An 8,445-nucleotide genomic window follows, 5' to 3' on the forward strand; every position below is an offset into this window, starting at 1 on the left:
ACACTCACACTACATTACACGGACACACACTCAGTGTTACATTACACAGACACACACTCAGTGTTACACTCACACTACATTACACGGACACACACTCAGTGTTACACTCACACTACACTACACGGACACACACTCACGTTACATTACACAGACACACACTCAGTGTTACACTCACACTACATTACACGGACACACACTCAGCGTTACACTCACACTACATTACACGGACACACACTCAGCGTTACTTTACACAGACACACACTCAGTGTTACACTCACACTACATTACACAGACACACACTCAGTGTAACACTCACACTACATTACACGGACACACACTCAGTGTTACACTCACGGTACATTACACGGACACACACTCAGTGTTACATTACACAGACACACACTCAGTGTTACACTCACACTACACGGACACACTCAGTGTTATACTCACACTACATTACACGGACACACACTCACGTTACATTACACAGACACACACTCAGTGTTACACTCACGCTACATTACACAGACACACACACTCAGTGTTACACTCACACTACATTACACGGACACACGCTCACACTACATTACACGGACACACACACTCAGTGTTACACTCACACTACATTACACGGACACACACTCAGTGTTATACTCACACTACCTTACACGGACACACACTCAGTGTTACACTCACACTACATTACACAGACACACACTCAGTGTAACACTCACACTACATTACACAGACACACACTCAGTGTTACACTCACACTACATTACACAGACACACAGTCAGTGTTACACTCACACTACATTACACGGACACACACTCAGTGTTACACTCACACTACATTACACGGACACACACTCAGCGTTACATTACACAGACACACAGTCAGTGTTACACTCACACTACATTACACGGACACACACTCAGTGTTACACTCACGGTACATTACACGGACACATACTCAGTGTTACACTCACGGTACATTACACGGACACATACTCAGTGTTACACTCACACTACATTACACAGACACACACTCAGTGTAACACTCACACTACATTACACGGACACACACTCAGTGTTACACTCACACTACATTACACGGACACACACTCAGCGTTACATTACACAGACACACAGTCAGTGTTACACTCACACTACATTACACGGACACACACTCAGTGTTACACTCACGGTACATTACACGGACACACACTCAGTGTTACATTACACAGACACACACTCAGTGTTACACTCACGGTACATTACACGGACACACACTCAGTGTTACACTCACGGTACATTACACGGACACACTCAGTGTTACACTCACACTACATTACACGGACACACACTCAGTGTTACACTCACGGTACATTACACGGACACACACTCAGTGTTACACTCACGGTACATTACGCGGACACACACTCAGTGTTACACTCACGGTACATTACACGGACACACACTCAGTGTTACACTCACGGTACATTACACGGAAACACACTCAGTGTTACACTCACACTACATTACACGGACACACACTCAGTGATACACTCACACTACATTACACGGACACACACTCAGTGTTACATTACACAGACACACTCAGTGTTACACTCACACTACATTACACGGACACACACAGTGTTACACTCACACTACACGGACACACACTCACGTTACATTACACAGACACACACTCAGTGTTACACTCACACTACATTACACAGACACACACTCAGCGTTACACTCACACTACATTACACGGACACACGCTCACACTACATTACACAGACACACAGTCAGTGTTACACTCACACTACATTACACAGACACACAGTCAGTGTTACACTCACACTACATTACACGGACACACACTCAGTGTTACACTCACACTACATTACACGGACACACACTCAGTGTTACACTCACACTACATTACACGGACACACACTCAGCGTTACATTACACAGACACACAGTCAGTGTTACACTCACACTACATTACACGGACACACACTCAGTGTTACACTCACGGTACATTACACGGACACACACTCAGTGTTACACTCACACTACATTACACGGACACACACTCAGTGTTACACTCACGGTACATTACACGGACACACACTCAGTGTTACATTACACAGACACACAGTGTTACACTCACACTACATTACACAGACACACACTCAGTGTTACATTACACAGACACACACTCAGTGTTACACTCACGGTACATTACACGGACACACTCAGTGTTACACTCACACTACATTACACGGACACACACTCAGTGTTACACTCACGGTACATTACACGGACACACTCAGTGTTACACTCACACTACATTACACGGACACACACTCAGTGTTACACTCACGGTACATTACACAGACACACACTCAGCGTTACACTCACACTACATTACACAGACACACACTCAGTGTTACACTCACACTACATTACACAGACAAACACTCAGTGTTACACTCACACTACATTACACAGACACACACTCAGTGTTACACTCACACTACATTACACGGACACACACTCAGTGTTACACTCACGGTACATTACACGGACACACACTCAGTGTTACATTACACAGACACACAGTGTTACACTCACACTACATTACACAGACACACACTCAGTGTTACATTACACAGACACACACTCAGTGTTACACTCACGGTACATTACACGGACACACTCAGTGTTACACTCACACTACATTACACGGACACACACTCAGTGTTACACTCACGGTACATTACACGGACACACTCAGTGTTACACTCACACTACATTACACGGACACACACTCAGTGTTACACTCACGGTACATTACACAGACACACACTCAGCGTTACACTCACACTACATTACACAGACACACACTCAGTGTTACACTCACACTACATTACACAGACAAACACTCAGTGTTACACTCACACTACATTACACGGACACACACTCAGTGTTACACTCACGGTACATTACACGGACACACTCAGTGTTACACTCACGGTACATTACACAGACACACACTCAGCGTTACACTCACACTACATTACACGGACACACACTCAGTGTTACATTACACAGACACACACTCAGTGTTACACTCACACTACACGGACACACTCAGTGTTATACTCACACTACATTACACGGACACACACTCACGTTACATTACACAGACACACACTCAGTGTTACACTCACGGTACATTACACGGCACACAGTCAGTGTTACACTCACGGTACATTACACGGCACACACTCAGTGTTACACTCACGGTACATTACACAGGCACAAACTCAGTGTTACACTCACACTACATTACACGGACACACACTCAGTGTTACACTCACGGTACATTACACGGACACACGCTCACGGTACATTACACGGACACACGCTCAGACCCCAGTATCAGCACGACATGGACGCTCTCTCCTCACACTATAGACAGAGGTGAGGGGGCCACATTTACATATGAACAGGTGACGACCCCCAGGACCCCACACCCATCACTGGGGGCGCTGTAGCCTCATACAGGGCCCCGACTACTGACAGACAGAACACGGACCCCACAGTCCACTCACCTGCGAGACAAAGAGCAGCCGAGCGGTCTGAACCCACAGCGGGCGGCGGCTGTGTCCTGTGCCTGAGGCCTCTGCACTCTCTGACTCTGCACACACCGTCCTCTGCGCACAGCACGGTGTCCTGACTATATACCGGCCGCCATCTCTCCTCCTCCTGCTTTCTCCTGTCACCACAACCTGCAGCTCCGGCCTCACTGTCCCCGCCTGTCTCACCGCTGTGTGACGTTACCGTGCGTCCCCGGGCCTCTGCACACTCCGAGCCTCAGCACTCACTCTGGAAATCTCAGTATCTGCAGTCTCTGTGTGACCAGTCTGACCTGTACCTGTCCCTCCCTGTAATGTGACCCCGGCCTCCCCCATTACCGACCTCCCCTCCCCCATTAGAGGCCTCAGTGCAGTAGAGTGTCAGCTCTTGGGCTCAGCTGTGTCCCCCTGTAATGTGACCCCGGCCTCCCCCATTAGAGGCCTCAGTGCAGTAGAGTGTCAGCTCTCGGGCTCAGCTGTGTTCTCCTGTAATGTGACCCCGGCCTCCCCCATTAGAGGCCTCAGTGCAGTAGAGTGTCAGCTCTCGGGCTCAGCTGTGTCCTCCTGTAATGTGACCCCGGCCTCCCCCATTAGAGGCCTCAGTGCAGTAGAGTGTCAGCTCTCGGGCTCAGCTGTGTTCTCCTGTAATGTGACCCCGGCCTCCCCCATTAGAGGCCTCAGTGCAGTAGAGTGTCAGCTCTCGGGCTCAGCTGTGTCCTCCTGTAATGTGACCCCGGCCTCCCCCATTAGAGGCCTCAGTGCAGTAGATTGTCAGCTCTCGGGCTCAGCTGTGTCCTCCTGTAATGTGACCCCGGCCTCCCCCATTAGAGGCCTCAGTGCAGTAGAGTGTCAGCTCTTGAGCTCAGCTGTGTCCTCCTGTAATGTGTCCCCGGCCTCCCCCATTAGAGGCCTCAGTGCAGTAGAGTGTCAGCTCTTGAGCTCAGCTGTGTCCTCCTGTAATGTGACCCCGGCCTCCCTCATTAGAGGCCTCAGTGCAGTAGAGTGTCAGCTCTCAGGCTCAGCTGTGTCCTCCTGTAATGTGACCCCGGCCTCCCCCATTAGAGGCCTCAGTGCAGTAGAGTGTCAGCTCTCAGGCTCAGCTGTGTCCTCCTGTAATGTGTCCCCGGCCTCCCCCATTAGAGGCCTCAGTGCAGTACAGTGTCAGCTCTCGGGCTCAGCTGTGTCCTCCTGTAATGTGACCCCGGCCTCCCCCATTAGAGGCCTCAGTGCAGTAGAGTGTCAGCTCTTGAGCTCAGCTGTGTCCTCCTGTAATGTGACCCCGGCCTCCCCCATTAGAGGCCTCAGTGCAGTAGAGTGTCAGCTCTCAGGCTCAGCTGTGTCCTCCTGTAATGTGACCCCGGCCTCCCCCATTAGAGGCCTCAGTGCAGTAGAGTGTCAGCTCTTGAGCTCAGCTGTGTCCTCCTGTAATGTGACCCCGGCCTCCCCCATTAGAGGCCTCAGTGCAGTAGAGTGTCAGCTCTCAGGCTCAGCTGTGTCCTCCTGTAATGTGACCCCGGCCTCCCCCATTACCGACCTCCCCTCCCCCATTAGAGGCCTCAGTGCAGTAGAGTGTCAGCTCTTGGGCTCAGCTGTGTCCTCCTGTAATGTGACCCCGGCCTCCCCCATTAGAGGCCTCAGTGCAGTAGAGTGTCAGCTCTCGGGCTCAGCTGTGTCCTCCTGTAATGTGACCCCGGCCTCCCCCATTAGAGGCCTCAGTGCAGTAGAGTGTCAGCTCTCGGGCTCAGCTGTGTCCTCCTGTAATGTGACCCCGGCCTCCCCCATTAGAGGCCTCAGTGCAGTAGAGTGTCAGCTCTCAGGCTCAGCTGTGTCCTCCCTGTAATGTGACCCCGGCCTCCCCCATTAGAGGCCTCAGTGCAGTAGAGTGTCAGCTCTCGGGCTCAGCTGTGTCCTCCCTGCAATGTGACCCCGGCCTCCCCCATTAGAGGCCTCAGTGCAGTAGAGTGTCAGCTCTCGGGCTCAGCTGTGTCCTCCTGTAATGTGACCCCGGCCTCCCCCATTAGAGGCCTCAGTGCAGTAGAGTGTCAGCTCTCAGGCTCAGCTGTGTTCTCCTGTAATGTGTCCCCGGCCTCCCCCATTAGAGGCTTCAGTGCAGTAGAGTGTCAGTTCTCGGGCTCAGCTGTGTCCTCCCTGCAATGTGACTCCGGCCTCCCCCATTAGAGGCCTCAGTGCAGTAGAGTGTCAGCTCTCAGGCTCAGCTGTGTCCTCCCTGCAATGTGACCCCGGCCTCCCCCATTAGAGGCCTCAGTGCAGTAGAGTGTCAGCTCTCGGGCTCAGCTGTGTCCTCCCTGTAATGTGACCCCGGCCTCCCCCATTAGAGGCCTCAGTGCAGTAGAGTGTCAGCTCTCAGGCTCAGCTGTGTCCTCCTGTAATGTGACCCCGGCCTCCCCCATTAGAGGCCTCAGTGCAGTAGAGTGTCAGCTCTCAGGCTCAGCTGTGTCCTCCTGTAATGTGACCCCGGCCTCCCCCATTACCGACCTCCCCTCCCCCATTAGAGGCCTCAGTGCAGTAGAGTGTCAGCTCTCGGGCTCAGCTGTGTCCTCCTGTAATGTGACCCCGGCCTCCCCCATTAGAGGCCTCAGTGCAGTAGAGTGTCAGCTCTTGGGCTCAGCTGTGTCCTCCTGTAATGTGACCCCGGCCTCCCCCATTAGAGGCCTCAGTGCAGTAGAGTGTCAGCTCTCGGGCTCAGCTGTGTCCTCCCTGCAATGTGACCCCGGCCTCCCCCATTAGAGGCCTCAGTGCAGTAGAGTGTCAGCTCTCGGGCTCAGCTGTGTCCTCCTGTAATGTGACCCCGGCCTCCCCCATTAGAGACCTCAGTGCAGTAGAGTGTCAGCTCTCGGGCTCAGCTGTGTCCTCCTGTAATGTGACCCCGGCCTCCCCCATTAGAGGCCTCAGTGCAGTAGAGTGTCAGCTCTCAGGCTCAGCTGTGTCCTCCCTGTAATGTGACCCCGGCCTCCCCCATTAGAGGCCTCAGTGCAGTAGAGTGTCAGCTCTCGGGCTCAGCTGTGTCCTCCCTGCAATGTGACCCCGGCCTCCCCCATTAGAGGCCTCAGTGCAGTAGAGTGTCAGCTCTCGGGCTCAGCTGTGTCCTCCTGTAATGTGACCCCGGCCTCCCCCATTAGAGGCCTCAGTGCAGTAGAGTGTCAGCTCTCAGGCTCAGCTGTGTTCTCCTGTAATGTGTCCCCGGCCTCCCCCATTAGAGGCTTCAGTGCAGTAGAGTGTCAGTTCTCGGGCTCAGCTGTGTCCTCCCTGCAATGTGACTCCGGCCTCCCCCATTAGAGGCCTCAGTGCAGTAGAGTGTCAGCTCTCAGGCTCAGCTGTGTCCTCCCTGCAATGTGACCCCGGCCTCCCCCATTAGAGGCCTCAGTGCAGTAGAGTGTCAGCTCTCAGGCTCAGCTGTGTCCTCCCTGCAATGTGACCCCGGCCTCCCCCATTAGAGGCCTCAGTGCAGTAGAGTGTCAGCTCTCGGGCTCAGCTGTGTCCTCCCTGTAATGTGACCCCGGTCTCCCCCATTAGAGGCCTCAGTGCAGTAGAGTGTCAGCTCTCAGGCTCAGCTGTGTCCTCCTGTAATGTGACCCCGGCCTCCCCCATTAGAGGCCTCAGTGCAGTAGAGTGTCAGCTCTCAGGCTCAGCTGTGTCCTCCTGTAATGTGACCCCGGCCTCCCCCATTACCGACCTCCCCTCCCCCATTAGAGGCCTCAGTGCAGTAGAGTGTCAGCTCTCGGGCTCAGCTGTGTCCTCCTGTAATGTGACCCCGGCCTCCCCCATTAGAGGCCTCAGTGCAGTAGAGTGTCAGCTCTTGGGCTCAGCTGTGTCCTCCTGTAATGTGACCCCGGCCTCCCCCATTAGAGGCCTCAGTGCAGTAGAGTGTCAGCTCTCGGGCTCAGCTGTGTCCTCCCTGCAATGTGACCCCGGCCTCCCCCATTAGAGGCCTCAGTGCAGTAGAGTGTCAGCTCTCGGGCTCAGCTGTGTCCTCCTGTAATGTGACCCCGGCCTCCCCCATTAGAGGCCTCAGTGCAGTAGAGTGTCAGCTCTCGGGCTCAGCTGTGTCCTCCTGTAATGTGACCCCGGCCTCCCCCATTAGAGGCCTCAGTGCAGTAGAGTGTCAGCTCTCAGGCTCAGCTGTGTCCTACCTGTAATGTGACCCCGGCCTCCCCCATTAGAGGCCTCAGTGCAGTAGAGTGTCAGCTCTCGGGCTCAGCTGTGTCCTCCCTGCAATGTGACCCCGGCCTCCCCCATTAGAGGCCTCAGTGCAGTAGAGTGTCAGCTCTCGGGCTCAGCTGTGTCCTCCTGTAATGTGACCCCGGCCTCCCCCATTAGAGGCCTCAGTGCAGTAGAGTGTCAGCTCTCAGGCTCAGCTGTGTTCTCCTGTAATGTGTCCCCGGCCTCCCCCATTAGAGGCTTCAGTGCAGTAGAGTGTCAGTTCTCGGGCTCAGCTGTGTCCTCCCTGCAATGTGACTCCGGCCTCCCCCATTAGAGGCCTCAGTGCAGTAGAGTGTCAGCTCTCAGGCTCAGCTGTGTCCTCCCTGCAATGTGACCCCGGCCTCCCCCATTAGAGGCCTCAGTGCAGTAGAGTGTCAGCTCTCGGGCTCAGCTGTGTCCTCCCTGTAATGTGACCCCGGCCTCCCCCATTAGAGGCCTCAGTGCAGTAGAGTGTCAGCTCTCGGGCTCAGCTGTGTCCTCCCTGCAATGTGACCCCGGCCTCCCCCATTAGAGGCCTCAGTGCAGTAGAGTGTCAGCTCTCAGGCTCAGCTGTGTCCTCCTGTAAT

At 53.7% G+C, this 8,445-nt stretch overlaps 1 protein-coding gene across 1 annotated transcript in view; it reads right to left on the reverse strand.

The window, feature by feature from the left end:
- Positions 1 to 4,148, reverse strand: part of TNK1 (tyrosine kinase non receptor 1) — a 36,038-nt gene extending 31,890 nt beyond the window's left edge. The window contains exon 1 of the mRNA XM_069767617.1: positions 3,635 to 4,148. The gene's annotated coding sequence lies outside the window, so the exon portion shown is untranslated. The remainder of the gene's footprint in view (positions 1 to 3,634) is intronic.
- Between the last annotated feature and the right edge of the window lie 4,297 nt (positions 4,149 to 8,445).

The sequence above is a fragment of the Ranitomeya imitator genome, chromosome 4, assembly GCF_032444005.1.
Source record: "Ranitomeya imitator isolate aRanImi1 chromosome 4, aRanImi1.pri, whole genome shotgun sequence".
NCBI classification, from domain to species: domain Eukaryota; kingdom Metazoa; phylum Chordata; class Amphibia; order Anura; family Dendrobatidae; genus Ranitomeya; species Ranitomeya imitator.